General features: G+C 36.2%; 1 protein-coding gene across 3 annotated transcripts in view; it reads left to right on the top strand.

The window, feature by feature from the left end:
• The window catches only part of ILRUN (inflammation and lipid regulator with UBA-like and NBR1-like domains), a 92,940-nt gene that overhangs the window by 43,322 nt on the left and 34,755 nt on the right, over nucleotides 1-14,863 (top strand). The gene's annotated exons all lie outside the window — the stretch shown is intronic.

The following is a 14,863-nucleotide window of genomic DNA, read 5'->3' as shown; positions in this document are numbered from 1 at the left end:
TTCTCGATGTATGTCCCTTCCTAGACTCATATGATTACCTCTCTTGCTTCTCCTCCTCCTCTGAATAGTCTTTGTCTGGTCACATCTTTGCCCTGGAACTATAGACATACCTCGTTTTATTGCTCTTTACTTTGTTGTGCTTCACAGATGATCGCGTTTTTTATGAATTGAAGGTTTATGACAACCCTGCAGTAAGCAAGTCTGTTGGTACCATTTTTCCAACAGTAATTACTCACTTTGTGTCTGTGTCACATTTTGGTAATTCTCACAGTATTTCCAACTTTTTCATTATTATTATATTTGTTACGGTGATCTGTGATCAGTGATCTTTGATGTTTCTATTGTAATTGTTTTGGGATGCCATGAACTGAACCCACATAAGACTGCGAACTTAACTGATATATGTTGTGTGTGTTCTGACCACTCCACCAAACAGCCATTTCCCCATGTCTCTTCCTCTCCTTGGGCCTCCCTATTCCCTGAGACACAACAATATTGAAATTAGGCTAACTGATAACCCTACAGTGGTCTCTACGTGTTCAAGTGAAAGGAAGAGTCACACACGTCTCACTTTAAAAGAAAACCTAGACATGATTAAGCTCAGTGAGGAAGGCATGTCGGAAGCCACGACAGACCAGAAGCCAGGTTGCTTGTACCAGGCAGCCAAGTTGTGAAAGCAAAGGAAAAGTCATTGATGCAAATGAAAAGTGCTACTCCAGTGAACACACAAATCATAAGAAAGTGAACCTGCCTTATTGCTGATATGGAAAAAGTTTGGGTGATCTAGATAGCAGATCAAACAGCCACAACATTCCCTTAAGCCAAAGCCTAATGCAGAGCAAGGCCCTAACTCTCTCCAACTCTGTGAAAACGGAGAGGTGAGGAAACGGCAGAAAAAAAGGTTAAAGCGACCAGAGGTTGGGTCTTAAAGTTTAAGGAAAGAAGCCATCTCCATAACAGAAAAGTGCAAGGTGAAGCGGCAAGTGCTGATGTAGAAGCGGCAGTAAGTTATCCAGAAGATCTAGCTAAGAAGGTGACTCTAAACAACAGATTTTCAAAGTAGGTAAAACAAGTCTTTTATTAGAAGAAGATACCATCGAGGAATTTCATGGCTAGAGAGAAGTCAAGGCCTGGCTTCAAGGCTTCAAAGCTTCAAAGGAGAGGATGACCCTCTTGTAAGGAGCTAGTGCAGCTGGTGGCTTTAAAATTGAAGCCAATTTCATGCTCATTTACCATTCTGAAACCCCAGGGCCCTTACAAATTTTGCTAAATCTACTCTGCCTGTGCTCTGTAATTGGAACAACAAAGCCTGGATGAATGCACATCTGTTTACAACATGGTTTACTATTAAGACCTATTGCTCAGAGAAAGATTCCTTTCAAAATATGACTGCTCATGGACAATGCTCCTAATCACCCAAGAGCTCTGATGGAGATACCCAATGACATTCATATTGTTTTCATGCCTGCCAACACAACATCCATTCTGCAGCCATGGATCAAGGAGTCATTTCAACTTCCAAGTCTTTCAAGTTCTTTGAGAAATACATTTCATGAGGCTGTAGCTGCCATAGTGATTCCTCTGATGGATCTAGACAAAGTAAATCCCTCTGGAAAGGATTCACCATTCTAGGTGCCATTAAGAACATTGGTGATTCATGGGAAGAGGTCAGAATATCAACATGAACAGGAGTTTGGAAGAAGTTGATTGCAACCCTCATGGATGACATCGAGGGGTTCAAGACTTCAGCAGAGGAAGTAACCGCAGATGTGGTGGATGAAGCAAGAGAACTAGAACTAGAACTTGAGAACCTCAAGATGTGACTGAATCGCAGCAATCTCAGGCTAAAACTTGAACGGTTGCAGAGTTACTTCTTGTGGATGAGCAAAGAAAAGTGGTTTCTTGAGGTGGAATCTGCTTCTGGTGAAGATGCTGTGAGGACTATAGAAGTGATAATAAAGGACTCAGAATATTACATAAACTTAGTTGATAAAGCAGTGGCAGGGTTTGAGAGGACTGGCTCCTAATTTTGGAAGAAGGTCTACCGTGGGCAAAATGCTATCAAACAGCACTGCATGCTACAGAGAAATCATTTGTGAAAGAAAGAGTCAGTTGATGCGGCAAACTTCATTGTTGTCTTACTCTAAGAAACTGCCCCAGCTGCGCCAGGCTTCAGCAACCACCACGTTCATCAGCCAGCAGCCCTCAACACTGAGGCAAGACCCTCCACCAGCAAAAGATTACAACTTACTGAAGGTTCAGAGTGATAGTTACTGGTTTTTGACAATAGTCTTTTAAATTAAGGTATGTACATTGTTTTTCTAGACATAACACTATTGCACACTTAAGAGACTATAGTATATTATAAATATACCTTCTAGATACACCGGGAAATCAGAATATTTGCGTGACTCACTTTATGGCAGTATTCCCTGCATTGCGTTGGTCTGGAACCAAACCCGCAGTATCTCCACTATATGTCTGTACTAGATTCTAAGCTGTGCCGTCTTCCTGCTCAGTGACCACAGCCACCCATGTGCCTTCAGCTGTCATCAGTGCAGCATACATGGCAGTGCTCAAATTCATGTCTATAGATTCACAATCTTTCTGAACCTTCAAACCTGTATTTTAAATGCTTATAGACATAACCCATAGATACTCTGTAGCTTTTGAATTTTAACATCTTCCAGGCAACACTTATATTCTTGTCAGCACCCCACTGAGATGATCAGTCTAGAAATTTGGGGTCATCTTTTGTTCTGTCATATCATCCTTAATCACAGACTAATTCCTATTGGCTTCTCTGTATTCAGTGTCCTGAGATCCAGATAAAAATAAATAATAAATAGTTTCTGTCCTCAGGGAGCTCCTAACTGGACTTATGGCAGTGGGACCTTTGAAGTTATTTCAGAGAGTCCTGGAATTAATATTCTCATATATGTCTTTGCAGCCAGTGGAAATTTAAAATATTTTTTTTAGCCTGGAAAAATTTTAATAGTAGAAAGCGTATCTCATAGCAACATCCTATGTGACGTCAATCTTTGCCTGAAAACGTTGTGCATATTGTAATGAAGCCAAACCCCTTAGCATGGGGCTTAAAGCTCCTCACAATCTGGCCTAGCTTCTTTCATTTTCATCGTCAGTCACCTCTTTAGTCCCCACAGCCAGTTCTGAAAGACACCACATAATTTCACTTCTTCATGCTCTTGCTCATATTGTTCCCATTGCCTGAAATATCTCTTTCTTTACAGCAAACCCCTGCTCATCCTCAGGGCCCTGGTGAAGTCACCTTTTCTCTTTCCCTCTTCTCCAGTTCTTACTCTCCCCACTACCTGAAGGAATTTCTCCCTCCCTTTCTATTTCTATTATGTACAACCTTGTTATTATACTTAACACATTGTATTTTAGGTGTTTGTTTACCTATCCTTTTCTCCTACTAGACAGTGAAATATTTGTTGAATAACAAATCAACATCATATAACAATCATGTAAACAATCAGAATGCAGAGAAATTATTTGTCTCTTCTGTTTTGGACTGTTTTCAGGCCACCTCTCCTGAGAATCTTTTTACTTGCACAGCTGGAAGTAGTTTCTCCCACTGCTGAGCTCTGTTGCATCATCTCTTTCCCTCTGATGCCTTTGCGTCTTTTTGGCATTTTACCTCTTTCTGCCCAGTTACTTTGATTAATGTCTAATATCACCTTAAAAACTTCAGGTGATATGTGTCTCATTTATCTTTGTAACTCTTGAAAAAGCTGAGCCCAGTACAGAGCAGAGAGTGGCTCATTAATAAATTTTTAAATGAATGTCAGTGTTTTAAGGGAGGAGGAAGACAACATATATGACTTAAAAAAAATCTTTAATGCAAAGATACTTATTCTTAGCATTCTTCCATGTTTAAGACTTGTTTGTGTGTGTGTGTTTTTAGTGTTAAAAGTAATTATTATTCTTTGGGTCATTAAAATATATACTAGTAACATCCTTCTGAAATTCTGGAAGTAAACATTACAATATATTAGCTCTGGAGGCAGTAAAAAAAATTAAACCCTTTCTTGGTCGTATAGCTGTGAGTTATTTTTCAGGACTTTGAATTCTAATAACTTCAAGGAATCTTAATAATTCATCTGATTCCATGATTTTCAAGCATTTTTCTTAAATCAGTGGAACTCTTTCTTGATAAAAGCATATGTGAATGCCTCCTCCAAAAAAGAGAAAAGATAAAAATGAAATTGGCTTTGTTGAATGGGTGCTTCCTTGGACTGTATTTCCCTGCTCTCTGTCTGAGATGACCTCCAGGGCTCTGTGGAGTGTGTTTGCAAACCATTCATCTACTCTAATAAAGAATTTAATTCTATTTACAAGCTACTATGTTTCTTTGAATTCAGTTTACTATTGATTATAAAACATGTGGTGACAACAGAGATGTTAGACTGGCAGAAAATGATTATAATATACATAAAACCGCAACTGAACATATGAAAAAAAAAAAAATAAGGTGCCATGTTAACCTTGGCAGGATTGGCTCTTTCCAGTTTTTCTGCTCACTCTTAGTTTGCTAGCTCATTGAGTGTAGTGTAGTGGTAAGAGTTTGGAATGTAGGACTACGTTGCCTGGGCATGGACTTGGATGGGTTAGGTAACTTCTCTGTGCCTCATCTTTCTGTTTTAACAACAAAGCTTGCTTATTTTGTTTTTCATTGACTGGTCTCTAAAAGTCTTTAGATGGTATTTTCTAGGAAGAATCCATTCTCTCTCTCTCTCTCTCTCTTTTTTTTTTTTTTAACTATAATGCTTATGTTGTTTGAGCTCATTTCTCTTCCTCAAAAGGGATGTTTGCTGTATTTAATAATTTACAAAGTGAGTCTTCCCTCATTTTAGATTGGTTGTACTGTTTCAGCCTCTCAACAGGAGTGCTGTTGGCACATTGTTTGGACAGTTCTTCATTATGTGGGGCGTATTTATAAGACCCTTGCCCCTCTCCGACTAAATACCTGTAGCTTCCCATGTTCATCTTCACAGCCACCCCTCTTCTCCCACCACACATGTTTCTAACTCTCTTGGTTGAGTGGCACTAAATGTTTGATCCTGGGCAGATTTATTTTCAAGCCCAAGCATTTTATTTTGTCTTCTTTCTCGGACTGTTGCTTCTTAGATAAAGGCAACCTGTTGTCTAATACCTACTGCTTGTCAGGCATTGCATTGTAGTTTTTCATATAAATTACTTTATGAGGGAAATACTAGCTACATTTTATGGATGGATGAGGAAACTAAAGACCAGAGATAATTAATGATTTGTCTGAGTTTCAGTAAGAGTTATAAATTAGTTATAAAAAGTATAGTTACAAATTAACAAAAGTAGGTTTATGATCTTTGTTATTGGGCACTACTAGGTAGGGTTCACAGGGAAACTTTGGCTCCAGGGTTTTGGTACTTCTCAGGATTTAGGGAGGCAGAGGTTATATGGTCCCCAAGTCCTCTACATTGCCAGAGTGTGTGGGAATGAGGGTCAAGCTGAGATTGGCAGTTCGACTCTTAGGTAGTTGATTAAATAATCAGTGTTCCCCAGGGAGTTCCTGCCTGCTAGAAGGTACACAGTTCCTATAGGACACTTGCCTCTTGGGAAGGAATAAGCACCTTGAGTGGCTGTCCCCATTTTAGCCTAGGTACAAACAGTAACATCTCTCCCCTTTTCCTGGTAGAATGCCCTCTTCCAAAATTCCATTGGAGAAATATACCCCTGCACTGTGATGGTTTCTTCTAATGCAGCGGGATTCTAGTTGTGAAGTAAGCTAAGGTCACATGATAGTCCAGTTACCACGTGCTAATGATGGTTTCTCCCACTTGAAATAGCTCTTCTTGTTAAATGCCTCACGTGGGTCCTTAGGGACATTTCACATGTAAATTAAATACTTACACTTTATTCACTTAATTTTCTCAAATGTTAGACATGGAACTTCCCTTATTAAGCTCCCAAACCATAATATATGTTATAGTCCCATGGGTTAGGAAACTTAATGGGTGCAGTGTGTAAACCACACTGTTTATTTCTTAAAACCTTTGTAAGTTCTTCTTCCAGCTTCTTCAGTTTACGGAATGTTCTCCTAACCAGGTAGTGCAGGACTGCCCCTCCTCATTCTTCTCCCCTTGTTTTGACTTAAACGTTAAAAGAGAAGCTCTGGTTTTATATAGACTCTTCTAGACTGTACGCAGGTGTCTTCTATTTAGATGCTGTTGTACTTGGTATTTCTACCAGTTCTCTTGCCTTTTGCATATTGACCCCACCTTAGAATGTCTGTCTTTTATGTTGCACTCAAAAACCTACGACAGCAACAAACCTGGAAGCGGCATGGTGTCCCAGGGTAACAGCCATGTGCATGGCAATATATCCATCAAGCAAAACGTTAAGATCTGTTTAGATATATCATAATCTATGGGGGAATTCATTCAATTCATGTTTTCTGAGCCTCTTCCATGAGGTAGGTGTGAGGATGCATCAGTGACCAAGACTATATGGACAGACTCTTAAGGCATTCAATGAGACAAGGAGACAAAAAGGAAAATCAACAACAAAAAGCCTGCCTCATTTGCTTTTAGAAGATCTCATTAAGATGCTCTCTCTTCAATTCTGATCTTTAGAACCCTCCAGTATCAGAAATATGAGTAGCCCTTGAAAATTAGATTTCTTTTTTGATAAAAGAAATGCTAAGCTTAAGCTGACTGTGACTTGTGTGGGCAATGTTTTTTATAGGAACATTTCAATATGTAAATGAGATCTGAAATCCTTAAATATCTTTATGTTATAAGGTTTGTGTTAAGTTTAAAAGGTGATGGGCTACTTCAACTTTATAGAAGGAAGGCTACCACTGGTTGTACTGACATCAGGTGGTCATAATTGTTTGGTGGTCATGTTCAGGTAGTTCCGCATGAGTCAAAGGCAGTGTTAAGTGGTGTACTGTTCAGATTAATCTATAAAAAGCAGATATGTGGGTCCCTCTGTGGAGTATGGAAAATCAAGAAATCAAATGAAACATTTGCATGTCCAGATATGAAGCTGTTTTAGTGTGAACTGTTACTGCTAACACTGTCTTATGATTAGTTTTATTATTTCTCAGTAGATCAACTGTATATCTAAAGATTTGATAGAAGGGTAAAAATAGAATTTGAAAGTAACGTCTTTTTTTCTTACGGTAGCCTGGAATGTTGATCTGGAATGTTAAGTTCCAAGGATTCTGAATTTTGGGATTGACAGGTCCTTAAAAAAATTTTAACCAAATATAATTCTTTATTAAAATATTGATATACTTATTGTTAAAAAGAAAATAAATAGTTGTAAAACCACTGGCCATTTAAAAAATACTTAGGCATAATTTGCTTTTAAAAAATATATTTATAATCCTTAATTTTTTTGTTTGTATACATTGATAAGGGCTATAGCTAAGGTTGAATCTAGTTATAAAGTTGTTACTTAGAGAGTATATCCCTATCATAGTAAAGCATATACACATAAAACTTTCTGCACTTCTTTGATTCTTATGTGACAGTAATTTTACTATGCATCATTGCTTTAATGACTACTTTTCTTGGGATTAGAGTAGAGCCATTATATTAAATGAACATTTGATCATATGATGCATTTTGATTTCAGAAACATTAAAAATGAGGCAAAAAGTAGACTTACAATGGAGGAGATATGTACATTTCCCTGTTACAGAGAAGTATACATATAGGCTGAAATTGTTTCAGATGAGAAATTCTTAAGGTTTTAGTGTGATGGGAATTTTTAGTAAGTGCCATTGTGTATACTTGCCACTGAATCAGACCACAGAATGTCTCTTATAAACACGGAAGCAAGCATAATTGCTTCTTGTTCAAATCATGGTGAATACCTAATTTATCAGTACAGTAATCCCCCTAGACCTGCAGTGGATGCTTAAAACTACAGATAGTGCTGAACTCTATATATACTATGTTTTTCCAGTATGTACATACCTATGATAAAGTTTAATTTATGAATTAGGTATAATAGATTAACAATAACTAATAATAAAGTAGAACAGTTATAACAATATGCTGTAGTAAGAGTTATTTAACTATGGTGTCTCTTCCCCTCTCTCTCACTCTCAAAATATCTTATTGTTTGTACTCACCCTTTTTATGATGATGTGAGATGATAAAATGCCTACAGGGAGGATCATTTGCTTTGGGGGATCTTGGATCATCAAGCCATGATGGTGGGAGTGGTTGGACAGGAGTAGATGATGTCAGTGGTTGGGGATCCCAGGTGAGATAGAACAGGGTCGTGTGAGATTTCATCACGCCACTTAGAATGTCGTGCAATTTATAACTTACGAATTGTGTATTTCTGGAATTTTCCATTTAGTATTTCCAGATTGAGATTGGCTCTGGGTAACTGAAACAGCACAAAGTGAAACTGTGGATGAGGAGAGACTATATAACTACTGAAAAATATGTGTTTTGTTTTTTTTTAACAGAATGGTGATTAGTATCTAAAATAATTGATGTATAGGACTCAAGCTTTATCTGATATCATAATTTTTACGATGCAGTTTATATTCTTTAATTATTGCTCAGAATGTAGCCATTATTTCATTTTTAGAACAACCTATTGGTCTTATAGTTAAAGGTGGGAATCCTTGAAGAGGATGTCTTCTTACTGAAAGCAGATTGCATTCTGTTCCTGTAATGATGCTTTGATACTAGCCACACGATGCTCTAATGAGTTTTTCCTTGGAATGCAAAGATATTTATCACTAGAAATTAGTTCATTCTGCAATCTTTATCTTGAAAAAATCCCCCCCCCCAATTTTTAATCTTAATTTTTTTTCTTTTAATTTTAAAGAGCTTATGTTTCCTTTCTTTACAAAGAGAATGTCAATGTTGGACATTTGGCTCCAGGTAGGAATGCTCTGAACCTGTTAACCTCTGGATTTTACTTTGTAGCGATCATTGTCCTTCGAGTTTCCTCTTAGGATTTCTGAGAGTTTTTCCTGTACTTTGTTTTGAGATAGTGTTAAAAGTAGTTGAATTCTAGAGTGCGTCAGGCTTTGGCTTAGTAGTCACTTCAAAGTCATTTTTTCCTTTTTAGTTTTATAGTTCTCTTTTTTTTTAGAAATCAGAAGTGATTATGAAAGCAGATCTTATTTCTGACCTAAGTCTTACTTGAAGACTTTAAATGTACTTTAATAGTACATTTTATTTAACTCAGTATAGCTAAAAGATTATCATTTCAATATGTGATTCTAGATATATTTCAGGTATTCAGTAGCTATATGTGGCTAGTGGCCTGCAGCTCTATAAACTCTGATGTGTTGTACCAATTTTATTTTAAATTTTTTCTGTAACAAACTTTATAGAATTCTTCTTTTGAAGAATTTGCCAGTGAAATCTTCTGGGCCTTCTTTTTTGAAAATTTTAAATTACTAATTCAATTTATTTTTATAGTTACAGATCTGTTCAGGTTATCTTTCATCTTGGGTGACTTGGGTAATTTCAAGGAATTGATCCTGTTCACTAAATTGTTGAATTTTTGTATGTAGAATTGTTTGTGCTATCCTTTATTATCATTTTAGTGCCTTCTGTGTCTACAGTGATAATCCGCTCTTTCATTCTTGATGTTTTGTGTCTCCTCTCTTTTTTTCTTTAATAATCTTGAGAGATATCTTAATTCTAAGAAAACCAACTTTTGGTTTCATTGGTTTCATTGATTTTTTTCTATTTTCCTGTTTTTGATTACATGGATTTCTGCTCTTAATTTCATGATTTCCCTCTTTCTGCTTGACTTGGATTTATTTTATTCTTTTTCTAGTTTCTTAAAATGGAAGCTTGGGGTCGTTGATTAGAGAACTTTCTTTTATAATGTAGATGTTTAATACTATTCTCTTAGTCTGTTCAGGCTGCTATAATAAACTACTCTAGACAGTGGCTTATAAACAAAAGAAATTTATTTCTCACATTTCTGGAGTCTGAGGAGTCTAAGAGTGAGACGCTGGCAGATTCAGTTTCTGGTGAGAGCCAGCTTCCTACTTCACAAGATGGCTGTCTTCTCGCTGTATTTTTCTCTGGGATCTTTTTTTATAAGAGTGTTAATCCCATTCATGAGGGCTCTATCCTCATGAACTGGTCACCTCTCAAAGGTCCAATTTCGAAATACACTCACATTGGGGATTAAGTTTCAACATAAGAATTTTTGGTCTGTAACAACTATAAATTTCCCTCAGAGTACTGCTTTTAGCTGCATACCGTAAATTTTGAAATACTATATTTTCATTTCTATTCAGTCCAAAATATTTTCTAATTTCCCTTGAGACACCCTGTTTGACATGGATTATATAGAAATGTGTAAATTTCCAAATATTTGGTGATTTTTCTTTTATCTTGTTTAAGCATTTCTAGTTTAATTCCATTATGTTAAGAGCGCATACCTTGTATGATTAATTCTTTTAAATGTGTGAAGGTGTTTATTACCTAATAGATACTGTTTATCTTGGTGAATATTTCGTGTGTACCTCAAAAAAATGTGTATTTTGCTATTGTTGGGTGGAGTGTTTGTATAAATGTCAATTAGATCCAGTTGGTTGATGCTGTTCAGTTCCTCTGTATCTTTATAGATTTTACTTGGGGTGATCAACTAGTTCTGTTGATTACTGAGAAAAGACTGTTGAAGCTTCCAACTTTAGCTTTAGATTTGTCTCTTTCTCCTTCAGTTCTGTCAGTTTTTGGTTCATGTATTTTGAAGCTCTATTCTTTGGTGCATACACATTTAAGATTATATCTTCCAGGCGAGTGATTCATTTATTATGTGTAATGTCCCTCATTGTCGCTGGTAATTTTCTTCATTCTGAAGTCTGATATTAATATAGCCATGCTAGCTTTCTTTGATTAGCATTTGCTTGATATATCTTTCCCCTGCCATTTGCCTTCATCCTGTGTGTATCATTATATTTAGGAGTTTCTTACAGACAGCATATGGTTGGGCTAATTTTTTTCCCCCCATTTCTGGCAATCTCTGTCTTGTCATTAGTGTGTTTAGACTATTCACATTTATTATAATTTTTGGTGTATTTGAATTTAGTTCAACTATTTTATTATTTGAGGACTTTAGAATCAGTTATATCACTGAACTTATTAGTTATTTATGATTAATTTTTTTAATTCGTACTTTTTTATTGAAATGTAGTTGATTTGCAACATCAGTTTCAGATGTACAGCAAAGCAACCCAGCCATACACATATAGACACATATATACATGATTTCAGATTCTCTTCCATTACAGCTCACAGTTTTGTATTATAGAAACTGAATACAGTTCCCTGTGCTGTATAGTAGGTCCCTGTTGTCCATCTATCCTATACATAGCAGTGTGTATTTGCCAGTCTCAAACTCCTAGTCCATTCTCTCCCCACACCCCCCTGTGGTACCAGTTTGTTTTTCCATGTTTATGAGTCTATTTCTGGTTCTCAAATAAAATTTGTGTCTTTTTTCCTTCTAGATTTTGCACATAAGCAACATCATATAATACTTGTCCCTCTCTGTCTGACCCACTTCACCTAATATGATAATCTCTAGGTCCATCCATGTAGCGGCAAATGGCATTGTTTATTCTTTTTATGGCTGAGTAATATTCCATTATATATATGGAATATATATATATATACATAAATACACACCACATCTACATCACTGAACTTATTAGTTATTTGTGGTTAAATTCTTTAAAAAATGTATTCTGATAATAAAATAAATATATGACTCAACTCAGAAGATGCAGAAAATATAAAGAAAGAAAACCATTTATTCTGAAATACAGATACAGTATCCAGATATTAGTGTATGTATCCAAATATTAAATGCAAAAAAATTGTTTTTCAAATTTGGTATTGTGCTACATATAGTTATATAACGTACTTTTTTCCCATTCACTAATATTTTAGAACCTTTCCTCATTGTCATTACCTTCAAAATCATGATTTTTAGTAGCTGCATACCATTCCGTTGGATTACTGTTAACTAAGATATTGTAGATTATTCTTTCTTTTTCAAATTGAGATAAAATTCACACAACGAATTAACCACTTAAAGTGTACAATTCATTGGCATTTAATACAGTCATAGTATTTTCCAACTGTCATCTATTTAGTTCTCACACATTTTTATCACCCCATAGGGAAACCCCATATACCCATTAAGTAGTCACTCCCCATTCGTACAGCCTCTGGCAGCCACTACTGTACTTTTTGTCTCTATAGGTTAATAATTCTTTTTGCTGGGTTGGGGCAAGGCATATGAATAATTATCAAATAATAAAATAAATTAGAGAGTCATCTCAAAAACAGAATCTGGGCTGCTTACCAAGAATGAACAACCATAACTTACTTGGCTTATTTATAGTTAAATTCTTAAATATTCTTTTTTAGTAAAGAAGGACAGTAGAGTAGCAGCATGAGCCTTGAAGTCACGCAGTCTGGGTTTGACTTCTAGTTCAACAGTGCAATGGCAGTGTGACCTTCAGGAAATTGTTTTATCTTTCAATGACACAGTTTCTTCATGTATAAAATAAGGAAAACAGTACTTACCTCATAGGGTTTTGAGGGAATTTGAGGAGTTAATGCATGTAAAAGGTTTTAGAACAGCACCTGGCATGGGAAGCAGTGAATATGTGTTAGATGCTTATTTTTCTTCTTGTTAAAATACATGACTGTATTGTGAAACTTTACACAGTTATCCTTCCTTAACTGTTAACTTGTCTTGTAAGAACTTTCTGAGTAAAAGTTTCTTAAGATTTTTCCATCTCAGATATCTCATGGTCTGTTTCTTTGGAGTCCTGATGGGATCTTCAGGGTAGAGTCAAAGACTCTAGGTCATACAACAAGAAAGGTGTTAAACACTTATATGGAGTACCTAAGGCAGAGGAATGTGCAGCTTGATGTGCAGTGAAAATTATACAGAGAATTAAAGTTTACTGGAGCCAAAACTAATGAGCAGAAACCTCTGTGGGAACCAGTACGGAGGTAGAAAAACCAGAACTGTAACAGAAAATGCTGGAGGCTCAGTGTGAACAAGCCAGAGAAATAAAGACTCTAGGATTATCTCCACACTTTTGTGAGTTTTACCTAAAGAATCTCTACCAGGTTTTCCAATGAATATTGGAGAAAAAATCCCCTAATGCTTCAGGCAGGGTTAGGAGGGAAAGTAACTTTTGAATTACCCAGAATATTCTGGGTTTTTTTTAAGGTCTGCCCTTAGGAGAAATTATTTTACCAAAGCCTAACCTGCTGTAGTTTTATCAGAGCCTGACTGACCTGGGGGAAGGAAAATGCCCAGCTCCAGTCCCCTTAGCCATCTGGTCCCATAAATGGGGGAAAATGAGAATCACCGGCAAAGTTCATAGTCAGGGGCACAGGCTCATCAAAAGACAGACAAATGTAGGACTGCAGAATGCTTCCCGTCCCCCTGTACCTTAACTAAAGGACTGCAGAATGCTTCCCGTCCCCCTGTACCTTAACTAAAGGACTGCAGAATGCTTTCCCTCCCCATATACCTTAACTAAAGGACTGTTCTCTGCAGTTCCTTTTACACAGTGTAAGATGTACTCCTTTCAATAGAAAAAGAAAAGGCAAAAATCACAGTTTGAAGAGACTGAACAAGCATTAGAACCAGACAGACATGACAGGAGTGTTACAATTATCAGACCAGGAATTTAAAAAAATCTGTGATTAATATAAATAATAAAGGCTTAAATGGAAAAATTAGAGAACATGAAAGAACAGATGGCTAATGTAAGCAGAAAGGTAGAAATTCTAAGGAAATGAAAAAATACTAGTGATCAAAAACTGTAACAGAAATGAAGAATGCCTTTGATGGGCTCATTAGTAGATTGGACACAACTGAGGAAAAAATTTTCTAAGCTTGAGGATAGGTCTTTCAAAATGGAAAAGCAGAGGGAAAAAGGACTGGAAAAAATGGAATAGAATATCCAAGAACTGTGGGACAACTACAAAAGATGTAACATACATGTAACTGGGATACCAGAAGGAGAAGAAAGAAAGGAACAGAAGAAATACTTGAAGCAATAATGACTGAGAATTTTCCTAAATTAACATCAGACACCAAACCACAGATCTAGGAATCTAGGAGAACACCAAGCAGGATAAATGCCCCCAAAACTACACATAGGTATATCATGTTTATAATGTAGAAAATGAAAGATAAAGAAAAAATCTTGAAAGAAGCCAGAGGAGAAAAACCAATAGAGGAACAAAGATAAAATTATATACAACTTCTCTTCAGAAATCACTCAACCAAGAAGAGAATAAAGTGAAATATTTAAAATAGTGAGGAAAAAAGAAAACCCTCCCAACATAGGATTCTGTACCCTGCAAAGTTATCCTTCAAAAGTTAAGGAGACATAGTTTCTCAGACAAACCAAAATTAAGGGAATTTATTGCCAGTAGTCTTGCCTTGCACAAAATGTGAAAAAGTTTTTCAGAGAAAAGGAAAACTATAGGTCAAAAACTCAGATTTATACAAAGAAAGGAAACATACTGGAGAATGAATAAGTGGAGGTAGAATTAAACTTTTATTCTTATTCTTAATCTAACATAATTTGTTCAAAATAATAGCTGTTGCAGTGTAATCAATTTTGTATGCTTGTGCTTAGTTATATGTGCTTGTGTGTGTATACCTATATATGTGCATCTTAATAAGTGAAATGAATGACAGCAATGATACAAAGGACAGGAGGGAGAAATTAGGAATATTTTGCAGTTGTGTGATACACTACCTATGAAGTGGTATAGTGTCATTTATTATTTCATTTGGATTAGTTGTAAATGTATGTTGCAAA

This window comes from Camelus dromedarius, chromosome 19 (genome assembly GCF_036321535.1).
Source record: "Camelus dromedarius isolate mCamDro1 chromosome 19, mCamDro1.pat, whole genome shotgun sequence".
NCBI classification, from domain to species: Eukaryota; Metazoa; Chordata; class Mammalia; order Artiodactyla; family Camelidae; genus Camelus; species Camelus dromedarius.
Note: the sequence above shows the minus strand (reverse complement) of the source record. Positions and strands in the feature narration are given on the sequence as shown.